At 43.3% G+C, this 15308-nt stretch overlaps 1 protein-coding gene across 7 annotated transcripts in view; it reads right to left on the bottom strand.

Annotated features, from left to right (window-relative positions):
* The window catches only part of SGMS1 (sphingomyelin synthase 1), a 266791-nt gene that overhangs the window by 123999 nt on the left and 127484 nt on the right, over positions 1-15308 (bottom strand). For 4 of the 7 annotated variants that reach the window (XM_032312956.1, XM_032312958.1, XM_032312968.1 and 1 more), the window contains one exon: positions 13486-13631. The exons of the other annotated variants lie outside the window; for them this stretch is intronic. The gene's annotated coding sequence lies outside the window, so the exon portion shown is untranslated. The remainder of the gene's footprint in view (positions 1-13485; positions 13632-15308) is intronic. 7 annotated transcript variants of the gene reach the window in all.

The raw sequence follows: 15308 nt of genomic DNA, 5'->3' as shown, positions 1-15308 counted from the left end.
GAAAAATCTTTCAATAGAGAAAAAGAAAAGTAGAAAGGGTAGTTCCCGGTTAAGTTTTTTCTTAACCCTCTTGAGAGACTTGAGGAAGGGGGATATAAGTTTGGGGCTCTGCAAGCTGAGTGGAGAAATTAAGTCTCCCTCCCTCCCATGACTCCGGCTCGTGCACAGACACGGTTCAAACCTCATGTTGGTGATGCAAAACACATCTTATTAGGAGCTGGAAAGCTTCCTGAGATGAACAAAAGGGTCCCATCCCTCTCAAGTCACCTAGATGGTGGAAAGTGCGGTGTGGTTGTGACAAATCTGGCGTTGGACCAGTGCTCTGTGCTCCTGCAAGGTTGGGTCTGCCTTCCCGGGTCTGTAGTAGGGAGAACATCTGGGATTGTCTTCTTGCCCCCAAGAGAGCAGACCAGGGCCTCCTCCTTCACGTCCTCACCAGGAGGTACCTTCACACCGAGGCCTTCCCTGCCTTCCTGACAACGCACTACCGGGTGATCCCAGCCACACACGCGCATCTCACACATGCACACTCGCCCACTCAGGGGGACACTCCCGTCCACCCTTCGGCTATCGTTTGGCCAAAACCCTGATCACTGCACCCATACATTTTCCTTGTTCTCCCATTAGGCTGTTTATCCAAAGTCTTCCTCCCATTGGGCTATAAGCTCCATGACGTAGGTTTGGGTTTTGTTTTTTTGGTTTTTGTTTGTTTGTTTGTTTGTTTGTTTTTTAAATTTAAAGTGGTTCAGGGGCCCCTGGGTGGCTCAGTCAGTTAACTGTCTGCTTTAAGCTCAGGTCATGATCTCAGGGTCCTGGGAGCGAGTCCTGAATGGGGGGGGGGGGTCCCTGCTCAGTGGGGAGCCTGCTCTTCTCTCTGCCCCTCCCCTGCTTGTGCATTCTCTCTCTCAAATAAATAAAATCTTTAAAAAATAAAAATAAAGTGCTTCACTACCTCGAGTATCCAAAGGAGGCCCTAGAATGTAAAAGTGACACCCAAAATGTGGTGAATAAAGGAAACTCCTGATAGTCCCCACAAGGTCCTCGGGTTTTCATTAGCGATGGAGTTCTGAGGACATAAAAAGGCCCTCTGAGGATATACCTTCAGAGAAGAGATGATCTGAGCTGTTTAATAAGAGTATTTTTAAATAAAGCGAACAGCAACGTCAGAGATGACACAGGTAGCTGATCACACGGCAAGGAGTATAGAAGAAACAACTATTATAAACCCACAGGGGTGAGATGGCTCCGGATTATCCCACCCGATGAGATGAGACACGTGACACACTCTTCGCAGGAAACAAAGACTCTGGGTTGCAAGTGAACACCTGCCCCGTGTTCTCTACCCCCGCCCCGACTCGCCCCAATCACCAGGCCCTTTACCAAGAAAGGGCACTCAGTCGGTTTTATTTTACTTTGATTCGCTCATTTTGACAGAAGGGAAAACCAACAGAATGTGACAATGTCAAGACAATACTCATGCTTCCAAATGTTTTTCTTAGTAGTGGCTTTTCTGACTGTGTGGGGGTTTGTAATGACTCCATTAATAATTAACATTTTTCGGGGTGCCTGGGTGGCTCAGTGGGTTAAAGCTTCTGCCCTCGGCTCGGGTCATGATTCCAGGGTCCTGGGATCAAGTTCCGAGTCAGGCTCTCTGCTCAGCAGGGAGCCTGCTTCCCTTCCTCTCTCTCTGCCTGCCTCTCTGCCTACTTGTGATCTCTGTCAAATAAATAAATAAAATCTTAAAAAAAAAAATAATTAACATTTTTCTACCAAACATGTTGGAAGAAAAAGAATCTGTAAGTTACTTACATAATCTTTGCTTCTATCTTGGTTTCTTTCCCAAACTATTACAGGGAGAAATAGCTATATGCAGTCAAAACAGAAATACCCAACACATCTTTCAGCGTGATATAAATAAATTACCAAAAGAGGGGTCCAGGATTAAAAACCCCTGCATAAAAAGCAAAAAGACTGATCCACATCTAAAAAGGCTTTCTTCATTTTACTAGAGGATTTCTTAATCCTTTGTAAATTAGTGAACTTTCTTAGTCCTTTTTAAATTAGTGAACTTTCCTTATCAACCTAAATTAATTCAATTTATTAAAAATATCATTGGTATAATTTTCAGAAATGTGTTCACTACATGAAAAATACAACTGAAAAGAACAAGAAAACCCTGAGAAAAGTCTATGTTATCAAACTTTGAGAAAAAATAATAAATAGTGAATGCTTTGGATTAAATAATTTAAAAGCCTCAAAATATTTATAAGTTGGGTTGCAAGCCATCTTCTTCCTTAGAAACCATTTCCACCAATGCCAACTTAAAGTAAACATTCCAGTATTTTAAAAACAAACAGCCATTTCTTCATGACAAAACATGAAGATCCGCCATACACACACATTTTATAAAATTAAAATTCCAGATCAGTTACTCAAAGAACTCAGGATGAATATTAACGCCTCTCAGCCCTTCAAAGATTAATGCTAAAATTTCTAATCATAATATGGTCTTATGTAAATGTCTACAGCTAGTAAGGCAGCTGCCATGTTTACCATGTTATGTTTCTGCCTCTTTTCATGGCAAATATCTAAAGCACACTATTCCTTTTCAAGATTTCAAAGTCTGTATCTGTCCCAGGCCATTGTTATTCCTACTCGGATCACCACAACTTGAGCTTTCCACCACTCTAAGTCAACTCTGACTCCATCTAACATTTGCTGAGAACCACAACACATTCTGAAACAATTACTCATTAGCTTACGTCATGCCCAATATATTGCTGTTTCCAGGACCCTGCAACCCACTGTGGCAATGCAGACAAGGAGGTGGGCAGGGAGGGCTGGACACGTTACGTCAGTAACTAAGATGGTGGGTCCTTTTCTGCAACATTAATCCAGGAGATTAAATAAACAGAAGATTAAAGTTCACAACAGAGTATGTGATTCCTTCAGGATCCCATAGGTGACACACTCCCATCAGATGGCAATTCTTCTTTCTTTCCATGCTGCCACTTAGGGTTACTCCAAGAGTATACGGCCAACTGCATTCTCAAATCCTAAATGTGATCCCGCAGATCTGCACACTGCACAGAAAACCATAACACTCAGAATTTCTTCTTCAGATTGATTCCTTGTTTACATCACTGGCATAGTCTACTATTTGCAACTATTTTCACTTATAAATACTATTCCACTTACTCAGAATCAAGCAAAATAACACTGAATAAAGGGACCAATGTCATGGATGTCACCATGAGGACCCATGGTAGACATGGCATCAGGAGAATTACTCGGGCACCACAGCGTACTTAGAAGGGTAGAACTGTATGATATAAAACATTAGGCAGCTAATTAAATCGATGAACAAAAATAAATCTCATTTCAAGAAGTAATGTCTCAAAGACATCAAGGTCTGCCCAACTCAGAAAGCATCTTACAAGATACTATTCTCCACCTCATTCAAGACCTAATCTGATAGGTTGGAGCAGACACCCAAAATGAAAGAAGAAACTGGGCTTATACCCAAGTTTTAATTTTTTGAGCTCTACCCCAAATGCCTTCCCACTTAATCTATTAGAAGCACCTACTAAGAGGCCCCTGGGCGGCTCTTAGCAGAGTCCATTGAACGGCTACCTTTAGCTCAGGTCATGATCCCAGGGTCCTGGGATCAGTTCCACATCTCCCTTTCCCTCTGCGCTTCCCCCTGCTCGTGCTCTCTTTTTTCTCACTCTCAAATAATAAAATTTTTTCAAAAAAATAACACACACAAAAAAGAAGCACCTACTAAAAACAAAGCAACAAAACCAGATCCTTCCTTCCCACAGAATGACACAACAGATACCTTACAGTACCCCTGCCCAAATGAAAATATCAAAAGAAGAAGAAGAAAATACAACATCTTTTTAAATGCATTGGTGAGTTGACAATAAAGGAAGAGACAGGAGAAGTGGGAAAGGGTGCGGAACCAGAACCTCCAGTCACGCTGACCCCCTGTGAGGATCCTTCTGCGGACCAGAGAGGCCATAAACCCAGGTTACTCAGCTGTGAACTGAACAGGCCCCTTCGTTACACTGGACCCCACAGAACTGGGCCCTCGGGATACAGGTGATTTCTTTTTAAAGTGGGTATATTTGGGGTGGGGGATGGAGTGGAAAATCTCCCTTGAGAATTTATAACTGGCAACTAGTACTCTGTGGTTTTGTGGTCCAAATTCAAAAAACCGCAAGTAGGGAATTGAGTTGATGGTGCCCACTGATACCTGAAAGGAGCAAATGTAACTACTTCAAACTAGGCCTTAAAGAACTTGCACAGATAAAACTGCTAAGGAATGTGAGTTCACAGTCAATAAACCACAAACACGCAAGGAAACATATCACCATGAACGAGTGCCAACAGACACAGGCAAATGAGTCAGATCTGAAAAGATGTAACATACTAGAATTCAAATGCTGGAAGTCAACATAAAATAAGCAGATTTAACATATCTCAATAAATAAGGGAAGTCTGAAAAGGAGTAAAATCTCATTTAAAAAGTATTACCACATGGACTTCAGAAGGGACCAAAAATAATGGCTAAATATTTCAAAATTTAAAAAACATATTTATTGAGCACCTATATCCTAGGTGTTGTACCTTTGTCTAGTCTCTGTAGACAAAGCAGTAGGGTAAAATAAATAAATAAGTAAATGAATGGATAAATACATAAACAAAATTTGGAAGTGTAAAAATCCTTTTTTTTATCAAGGACAGTGTAAACAGCAGATTTAAAATAAGCTGAAAAGAAACTGGTGACTCAAAAGACAAATGCAAAGAAATGGTCCAGAATTGTGCAGGCAAGGACAAAGACAACAAAAATAAAAAAAGGACACAGACCAGGGAAGTGAGAAACTCTTACCACATGCCTGGTGGGGGGTTCTTGTTGAAGAAAATAATAAAGAAACTAGGTAGAGGCATTATTCTAATAAATAATGGTGAAATTTCCCTAATATCAATCTTCAGACTCAGAAAATCCAAAAAGTCACCATCAGGAAAAGGGGAAGGGACAAGGAAAGAGAGCTCCCCACTTGGATGTTAAGAAACCACGAGCACCAAAGACAAAGCAGAATCTTTAAAGCAGCCAGAAGGCAAGAGAGTTGAGCTATCTGAACTGGATTTGGAACATCACACGGGAGTGAAGCAGGCACAGAGAGCAGTGTAAGCAAAGGCACAGAAGGAAACAGGACAGGTAATGCAGATTTCAAAAATTGCCAGGCTCCGCCGCACCGCATCCGAAGACAAGAATGTCCTCGCACTATCCGCATCAACCCTGACACAGAGGAGGACTCAAGATGGCGGAGAAGTAGCAGGCTGAGACTACTTCAGCTAGCCGGAGATCTGCTAGATAGCTTATCTAAAGATTGCAAACACCTGAAAATCAATCGGCAGATCGAAGAGAAGAACAGCAATTCTGGAAACAGAAAAACAACCACTTTCTGAAAGGTAGGACCGGCGGAGAAGTGAATCCAAAGCGACGGGAAGATAGACCCCGGGGGGGGGGAGGGGCCGGCTCCCTAAAAGCGGCGGAGCAACAGCGCACAAAATCAGGACTTTTAAAAGTCTGTTCCGCTGAGGGACATCGCTCCAGAGGCTAAACCGGGGCGAAGCCCACGCGGGGTCAGCGTGGCCTCAGGTCCCGCAGGGTCACAGAAGGACCGGGGGTGTCTGAGTGTCGCAGAGCTTGTGGGTATTGGAACGGGAAAGCCGGCTACAGAGACAGAGCCGACAGTAAGCTCACAGCTCGGTGTTACCTTGAACCGGTCGCAGGCTCGGTGAGCTCGGAGGGCGGCTGGAGGTCAGGCAGACGGGAGTAACTGGGCGCTGATCTCTGAGGGCGCACTGAGGAGTGGGGCCCTGGGCTCTCGGCTCCTCCGGGCCGGAGACCAGGAGGCCGCCATTTGTATTCCCCGTCCTCCGGAACTCTACGGAAAGCGCTCAGGGAACAAAAGCTCCCAAAAGCAAACCCGAGCGGATTACTCACCCTGGCCCCTGATAAGGGCGGTGCAATTCCGCCTGGGGCAAAGACACTTGAGAATCACTACAACAGGCCCCTCCCCCAGAAGATCAACAAGAAATCCAGCCGAGACCAAGTTCACCTACCAAGGAGTGCGGTTTCAATACCAAGGAGAGCAGCAGAATTCCAGAGGAGGAGAAAGCAAAGCATGGAACTCATGGCTTTTTCCCTGTGATTTTTTTTTTAGTCTTGCAGTTAATTTAATTTTTTTCTTTTTCATTTTTTGTTTTTTTTTCTCGCCTTCTGGTTAAATTTTTTTTTAACTTTTACCTTTTTCTTTTTTAACATTTTTGAACTAGTTTATCTAATATATATATTTTTTCTTTTTTATATTTTTCTTATTTGTTTTCTTTTTTTTTAATTCTTTTCTTTTCTTTTTTTTTTTTTTATTTTTTTTTTTTTTTAACATCTTTTTATCCCCTTTCTCCCCCCTCACGATTTGGGAATCTCTTCTAATTTGGTTAAAGCATATTTTCCTGGGGTTGTTGCCACCCTTTTAGTATTTTACTTGCTCCTTCATATACTCTTATCTGGACAAAATGACAAGACGGAAAAATTCAACACAAAAAAAAGAACAAGAGGCAGTACCGAAGGCTAGGGACCTAATCAATACAGACATTGGTAATATGTCAGATCTAGAGTTCAGAATGACAATTCTCAAGGTTCTAGCCGGGCTCGAAAAAGGCATGGAAGATATTAGAGAAACCCTCTCGAGAGATATAAAAGCCCTTTCTGGAGAAATAAAAGAACTAAAATCTAACCAAGTTGAAATCAAAAAAGCTATTAATGAGGTGCAATCAAAAATGGAGGCTCTCACTGCTAGGATAAATGAGGCAGAAGAAAGAATTAGTGATATAGAAGACCAAATGACTGATAATAAAGAAGCTGAGCAAAAGAGGGACAAACAGCTACTGGACCACGAGGGGAGAATTCGAGAGATAAGTGACACCATAAGACGAAACAACATCAGAATAATTGGGATTCCAGAAGAAGAAGAAAGAGAGAGGGGAGCAGAAGGTATACTGGAAAGAATTATTGGGGAGAATTTCCCCAATATGGCAAAGGGAACGAGCATCAAAATTCAGGAGGTTCAGAGAACGCCCCTCAAAATCAATAAGAATAGGCCCACACCCCGTCACCTAATAGTAAAATTTACAAGTCTCAGTGACAAAGAGAAAATCCTGAAAGCAGCCCGGGAAAAGAAGTCTGTAACATACAATGGTAAAAATATTAGATTGGCAGATGACTTATCCACAGAGACCTGGCAGGCCAGAAAGAGCTGGCATGATATTTTCAGAGCACTAAACGAGAAAAACATGCAGCCAAGAATACTATATCCAGCTAGGCTATCATTGAAAATAGAAGGAGAGATTAAAAGCTTCCAGGACAAACAAAAACTGAAAGAATTTGCAAACACCAAACCAGCTCTACAGGAAATATTGAAAGGGGTCCTCTAAGCAAAGAGAGAGCCTACAAGTGGTAGATCAGAAAGGAACAGAGACCATATACAGTAACAGTCACCTTACAGGCAATACAATGGCACTAAATTCATATCTCTCAATAGTTACCCTGAATGTTAATGGGCTAAATGCCCCTGTCAAAAGACACAGGGTATCAGAATGGATAAAAAAACAAAACCCATCTATATGTTGCCTCCAAGAAACTCATTTTAAGCCCGAAGACACCTCCAGATTTAAAGTGAGGGGGTGGAAAAGAATTTACCATGCATCAGAAGAAAGCAGGAGTGGCAATCCTTATATCAGATCAATTAGATTTTAAGCCAAAGACTATAATAAGAGATGAGGAAGGACACTATATCATACTCAAAGGGTCTGTCCAACAAGAAGATCTAACAATTTTAAATATCTATGCCCCCAACGTGGGAGCAGCCAACTATATAAACCAATTAATAACAAAATCAAAAAAACACATCAACAATAATACAATAATAGTAGGGGACGTTAACACTCCCCTCACTGAAATGGACAGATCATCCAAGCAAAAGATCAGCTAGGAAATAAAGGCCTTAAACGACACACTGGACCAGATGGACATCACAGATATATTCAGAACATTTCATCCCAAAGCAACAGAATACACATTCTTCTCTAGTGCACATGGAACATTCTCCAGAATAGATCACATCCTCGGTCCTAAATCAGGACTCAACCGGTATCAAAAGATTGGGATCATTCCCTGCATATTTTCAGACCACAATGCTCTGAAGCTAGAACTCAACCACAAAAGGAAGTTTGGAAAGAACCCAAATACGTGGAGACTAAATAGCATCCTTCTAAAGAATGAATGGGTCAACCGGGAAATTAAAGAAGAATTGAAAAAAATCATGGAAACAAATGATAATGAAAATACAACAGTTCAAAATCTGTGGGACACAACAAAGGCAGTCCTGAGAGGAAAATATATAGCGGTACAAGCCTTTCTCAAGAAACAAGAAAGGTCTCAAATACACAACCTAACCCTACACCTAAAGGAGCTGGAGAAAGAACAAGAAAGAAACCCTAAGCCCAGCAGGAGAAGAGAAATCATAAAGATCAGAGGAGAAATCAATGAAATAGAAACCAAAAAAACAATAGAACAAATCAACGAAACTAGGAGCTAGTTCTTTGAAAGAATTAATAAAATTGATAAGCCCCTGGCCCGACTTATCAAAAAGAAAAGAGAAAGGACCCAAATAAATAAAATCATGAATGAAAGAGGAGAGATCACAACTAACACCAAAGAAATACAAACTATTATAAGAACATACTATGAGCAACTCTATGCCAATAAATTTGACAATCTGGAAGAAATGGATGCATTCCTAGAAACATATAAACTACCACAACTGAACCAGGAAGAAATAGAAAGCCTGAACAGACCCATAACCAGTAAGGAGATTGAAACAGTCATTAAAAATCTCCAAACAAACAAAAGCCCAGGGCCGGACGGCTTCCCGGGGGAATTCTACTAAACATTTAAAGAAGAACTAATTCCTATTCTCCTGAAACTGTTCCAAAAAATAGAAATGGAAGGAAAACTTCCAAACTCATTTTATGAGGCCAGCATCACCTTGATCCCAAAACCAGACAAGGATCCCATCACAAAAGAGAGCTATAGACCAATATCCTTGATGAACACAGATGCGAAAATACTCAACAAAATACTACCCAATAGGATTCAACAGTACATTAAAAGGATTATTCACCACGACCAAGTGGGATTTATTCCAGGGCTGCAAGGTTGGTTCAACATCCGCAAATCAGTCAATGTGATACAACACATCAATAAAAGAAAGAACAAGAACCATATGATACTCTCAATAGATGCTGAAAAAGCATTTGACAAAGTACAGCATCCCTTCCTGATCAAAACTCTTCAAAGTGTAGGGATAGAGGGCACATACCTCAATATCATCAAAGCCATCTATGAAAAACCCACCGCAAATATCATTCTCAATGGAGAAAAACTGAAAGCTTTTCCGCTAAGGTCAGGAACACGGCAGGGATGTCCATTATCACCACTGCTATTCAACATAGTACTAGAGGTCCTAGCCTCAGCAATCAGACAACAAAAGGAAATTAAAGGCATCCAAATCGGCAAAGAAGAAGTCAAATTATCACTCTTCGCAGATGATATGATACTATATGTGGAAAACCCAAAAGACTCCACTCCAAAACTGCTAGAACTTATACAGGAATTCAGTAAAGTGTCAGGATATAAAATCAATGCACAGAAATCAGTTGCATTTCTCTACACCAACAGCAAGACAGAAGAAAGAGAAATTAAGGAGTCAATCCCATTTACAATTGCACCCAAAACCGTAAGATACCTAGGAATAAACCTAACCAAAGAGGCACAGAATCTATACTCAGAAAACTATAAAGTACTCATGAAAGAAATTGAGGAAGACACAAAGAAATGGAAAAATGTTCCATGCTCCTGGATTGGAAGAATAAATATTGTGAAAATGTCTATGCTACCTAAAGCAATCTACACATTTAATGCAATTCCTATCAAAGTACCATCCATCTTTTTCAAAGAAATGGAACAAATAATTCTAAAATTTATATGGAACCAGAAAAGACCTCGAATAGCCAAAGGGATATTGAAAAAGAAAGCCAACGTTGGTGGCATCACAATTCCGGACTTCAAGCTCTATTACAAAGCTGTCATCATCAAGACAGCATGGTACTCGCACAAAAACAGACACATAGATCAATGGAACAGAATAGAGAGCCCAGAAATAGACCCTCAACTCAATGGTCAACTAATCTTCGACAAAGCAGGAAAGAATGTCCAATGGAAAAAAGACAGCCTCTTCAATAAATGGTGCTGGGAAAATTGGACAGCCACATGCAGAAAAATGAAATTGGACCATTTCCTTACACCACACACAAAAATAGACTGAAAATGGATGAAGGACCTCAATGTGCGAAAGGAATCCATCAAAATCCTTGAGGAGAACACAGGCAGCAACCTCTTCGACCTCAGCCGCAGCAACATCTTCCTAGGAACCCTGATACAGAGACCGGTCTCCTCCAGCCCCTAACAAGTTATAACGACCACCCCTGCAGACCCCATTGCTAAAGTTACCTTCTACCACCAGTGGTAGTAAGCCTAGCCTTCCATCCCTCCTAACCTTAGAACTTTGAGGCACAGCTACGGAACTGTGAACTTCAAGGCACGTCAGTCTATGGGAATTCCAACTGGAGGGCTTATGTCAAGTACCAAATCCAGGAAGCCTGGTGTGCCTGCAGGAGAAATACAGGCAGAAGGAAAACCTCAAGTAATACCATGTGAACGTGTGTTTTCCTTCTCTTGGCCAACTTCCCCTAGGTCTTCTATGCCGCCGTGACTCCCAGGCTTTCCATCCTGATAGCGACGTCTGGAAGAGAAGGAGGACAAGGAGCACTGCGTTACAGTCCCTGCCTCAAGTCAGCCTGTTCTGGCGGGAGCGCGTCTACTGACTGTTCACCCCTCTCGGTTGTAAGCACCTCCGCTGGGGAACTCACGTGAAACAGCCAAAGAAAACAGCGGGGTGGACCTTGGGGTGGCGGGGGAGATGCTCACTGAACTAGTACACGAAGCCTCGACCACATTAAACACTCAGGAGAGTGAAAATCTGCCAACGAGAATTTGAGAAGTTCTGAGATTCCTCGGTGAATGCCGGAGCTGCCCTGGCCTGAGTGATCGTGTGGCCAGACTCCAGGCCCCGCTGCTTCGGAAGGAGCAGGAGGAAGCTCGTGCCGCCCTTCAGGGGAATCGAGCCTTGTTGCTGCGAGCAGCGCAGGAAGTTCATGAGGGACGAGGGGCGGCCGGAGCAGACACTCGTCCCAGCCACGCAAAGGCGGCTCAGTTCACCGTCAGCCACAGGTTGTGGCCTCACCAGTGTGGGCATCAGGCTCGTCACGAAGGCTCCCCCTCCGTGAGGATGAGGCTTATTTAACTGTTGTAAGGCTGCCTGTGTAATAACGCAAAGCATAAAAAAACTCCGGGACGTGTCTGCCCGGTTAGTGTCCCTGCGGTGCATAACCAGTGAGGCAGGGTCATTGTCAAGAGCACAGTCCAGGGAATCAAACCAATCTGGGTTCGAGTGCTCGCTCTACCAGTCTCTGAGTGCCCGAGGCCAGGCAGGCTGCCCGACGTCCCAGCCGCAGCCGAGTCACACTTCCAAGAAAGCAGACCCCATCTACCACCAGGCTTTTGGTGAAGATTCAAAATAGGTAGGTGTACACAGAGCATCCGATAAGTAAATAAAAATTCTTCAGAAGCCTAAAGAAATGGAGCTTCTAATCACGTAGCGCATTACTGAAAAATAAAGTGGATTCCATTTATTCCCAAACTGACTCACACCGAAAGCTCACATCCTTGAGCGCAACTTCCCAGCGGGGCACACCAACAGGACTGCTCAGCCAACACTGTGCACTTGAAGACACGGGTTTACACATGGGAGGATCTGGGCTCCGGAACACCTCTGTGAATTACATGAGAAGATTTCTGGCAAAGTGGAGTGTCTCTGCTGTGTCGTCTTCACTAACCCAGTCCCGGAAGGGTCTGGGTGACGGGGGCAGCGTCGGAAACACGCAAGCCCAGTCCTCCACCTACACCAGCCTCGGCACCGACTCACGACTTATCCAAGAACCCAGGAGAGCCTCCGTTAGGAAAGGGACATTTTTCATCACATCTCAGACTGATACTATAGTCTCAGTAAAATCATGAAACAATAACTCTTGAATCTATTAAATTTCAACAAGCTCATTCAATGTTTAAGTACGATCAAAAACCAAGAATCCACGAAATGAGAACAAGTAGCAGATAGTGGTGGAAAAAATAGAGAGGAAGAGTTACGATACCATGGGCACTAGGGTTGTTTCAAATCCTGACAGCAACATGGTCTCCACAGCGCCAAGTGTGAGACAGACAGACATACTGCCTGCCCACTGCCCTGTCTGCCCAGCTGCACCATCGGAAATACCCACTTGGAACCTCAGGATCCTCATCTAGGAAACGGGACTTGTTTAATGTTCCTATGATGATGTGACGATCAAAGACCTAAATACTTGGCCCGGGGTCTATTTGTAGCATTCTACGTTGGTAGACTAAAAGGAAAACAAAGTAGCCTAATGGACCAAAGTGACACATACAGGACGTGGCCACTTCCATAAGAAAAGAGCCAGCAGGAGCCTGACTGGCTCAGTGGGTTAGGCCTCTGTCTTCAGCTCAGGTCATGATCTCGGGGTCCTGGATGGAGCCCCACATCAGGCTCTCTGCTCATTAGGGAGCCTGCTTCCCCCTCCCTCTGCCTGCCTCTCTGCCTACTTGTGGTCTCTTTCTCTGTCGAATGAATAAATAAAATCTTAAAAAAAGAAAAGAGCCAGCATATCAAGAAACACCCACTGAAGGTCACAGGATAGGAAATAATGGGTGACCCTGACCTTGACAATAAGCGTTAGTTACTGAGAAGATAAGAATTACAGGCTATCAGCAAGGAGATGAAGTAAGCCCACCACACTGCCACTGGGTTTGCAGGGAGGGCGCAAGGGGTCAAAGTTCACAACTCAGTGGGCATCGGTCAGGGGAAGAATAAAGCCAGGAAGGAATAGCTAATTCAAAGGTGACTTCCTCACTGAGCTTCCATACTGGCTGCCCAGTTCCCAGAATCACGGGCTACAAATCTTCATCACTCCTCTCCGCCCAGAGTTGCAAGCTGCCTTTATGGTCTTTCTTGGCCTTTGGGCAACAGAAAGGGCTCCGGAGACCCTGCCTCAGAGCTGTGCCAGGAGGAGTTAAGAGCAACAGCCCCCTGCAAGGTCAAGTTGCTTTTGGGGCCAGAAGGTGAGCAATGCCCATCCCTGAGCACAGAGAGCAGCTCCAGTGGACAGGGGGCAGCAGAACGGGCCAGGGCAGGGTCAGCCCCAGCTCTGGCTCCCACCTACCTCCCAAAGCAGCCCTCCTGCATCTACCAATGGGCTCCTTCCACGTTATTCTCACGCACGCTTCCTCGGGTCGGCTCCTGTCTCTTCCTTCATGATGTTCCCAACCACAAGCTTCTGGGAAACCCCCAAAGATCTCAGTGGTGGCCCTGGAAGAAAGGAGCAACATGAGCTCAGCCACAGGGAAAATGGAACCATCTAACCCTGAAGCTCAGAGGCACATTATCAACTCAGGTCACGTCACTGGAAGCGAAATGAAAGCGCTAGATCAGAAAACAAAAAATTCACAACAGGTGTTACCAACTCCTACCCTCCTCTTTCCAAGCTTTCTGGTTTTTAGAGCCTTTTTCTTTTTTTTTCTTTTGCCAAAAATTCACATAACTTGAAACCCCACCTTTTCTTCATTGAAAACTCAAGTCTGTAACTCTCTACGTCACAGAGGCATTTCTCTTTTTATGTATTTAACTACATTCTTTGTCAATGAATAACTGATTTTCACAAATCAACTACATCAACCTCAGTATGAAAACAAACGATAACTACGGTTACCCTCTTTACAAGTTGATGAAAAGGTGGTCCCTTCTCTGAGGCCAAACCATTACCCTTGTGAATGTTACCTGCTAGTTACATCAGTGTCAACGGGCTTCTGCATAACCAGGAAGTTAGAGATGTTTTTGCATCTGACAAAGAACAAAGAGCCCTCTTCATACAGTCCCTCATCAACAGCTGCTGGTACTTCCACACAAATGTGTAATCTAATGGCAGCTTGCAACAGAGCATCTCATTGTAGTCATGTTTCATCAACAGCATTCTGTTTTCTTCTCTCTAGAACCATCTATCAGAAGTGCATCCTCAACCCTTTCCAGGGTCACATAAGGCCTGCATCACTGACTAGCTGATGAAAGCGAAGGCTACTCTGGTACCACTCAAATTTCAGAAAGACCTTCAGCTCTCTGAAACCCATCCTTGGACACCAGGATAAAAATCCTAAGGCCATGCGCCAAACAGGTCAGCAGCCATCTTGAACCTACCCAAGAAGATTAACTTTGTGAGGAAACAATTCTTGCAATAAAAGAAACCACTCTTAACAGCACAGAGAACCTTGTCAGAGCCTAAGGCAGTCCCTTGATTACCCTCTCTTTATCCTGTCTATGAAAAATAGGACTATACCTGGAAATAATCAAATACAGGTGGTCTCTGGGTTATGATGGTTTAACTTGTGACCTCTTGACTATGACGATGCAAAAAGCAATACACATTCAGCAGAAACCATGCTTTGAATTCGGATTGATTCCTGGTCTAGGGTTCTGTGGTAGAATACTCTCTAATGATGCTGGGCGGCAGCAAGCCTCCCAGCATCTACCAGACATGAGGGTAACTTAACAGCCATTTTGTACCATACAACCCCTCTGTTTTTCATTTTCAGTACTGAATTCAGTATTGAATAAATTACATGACACATTCACACCAATTATAAACTAGGCTCTGTGTTAGTGGACTCTGCCCAGCTAGAGGCTAAGGTCAGCGTTCCCAGCATGGTTAAGGTAGGCTGGGCTGAGCTATGATGCTCAGTACATTAGCTGTAGCAAAAACCCATTTTCAACTTACAATACTTTTAACTTATGACAGGTTTACGTGACATAAGCTCACGGTAAGTCGAGGAAGTTGTGTACAGTCGCAAAGAAAGCTACGGTCACAAATTAATTAAAAAACTAACAAAAATCAGGCTTGTCGTTACACTGACTCAAGACTATTGAATTAAAGCTTCGGAGTAAAATATGCATAAAAGAACATCATCTCCTGGTAATAAAACATACATAATAGAC

The sequence above is a fragment of the Mustela erminea genome, chromosome 14, assembly GCF_009829155.1.
Source record: "Mustela erminea isolate mMusErm1 chromosome 14, mMusErm1.Pri, whole genome shotgun sequence".
NCBI classification, from domain to species: Eukaryota; Metazoa; Chordata; class Mammalia; order Carnivora; family Mustelidae; genus Mustela; species Mustela erminea.
This window is presented reverse-complemented; position numbering and strand designations above follow the sequence as displayed.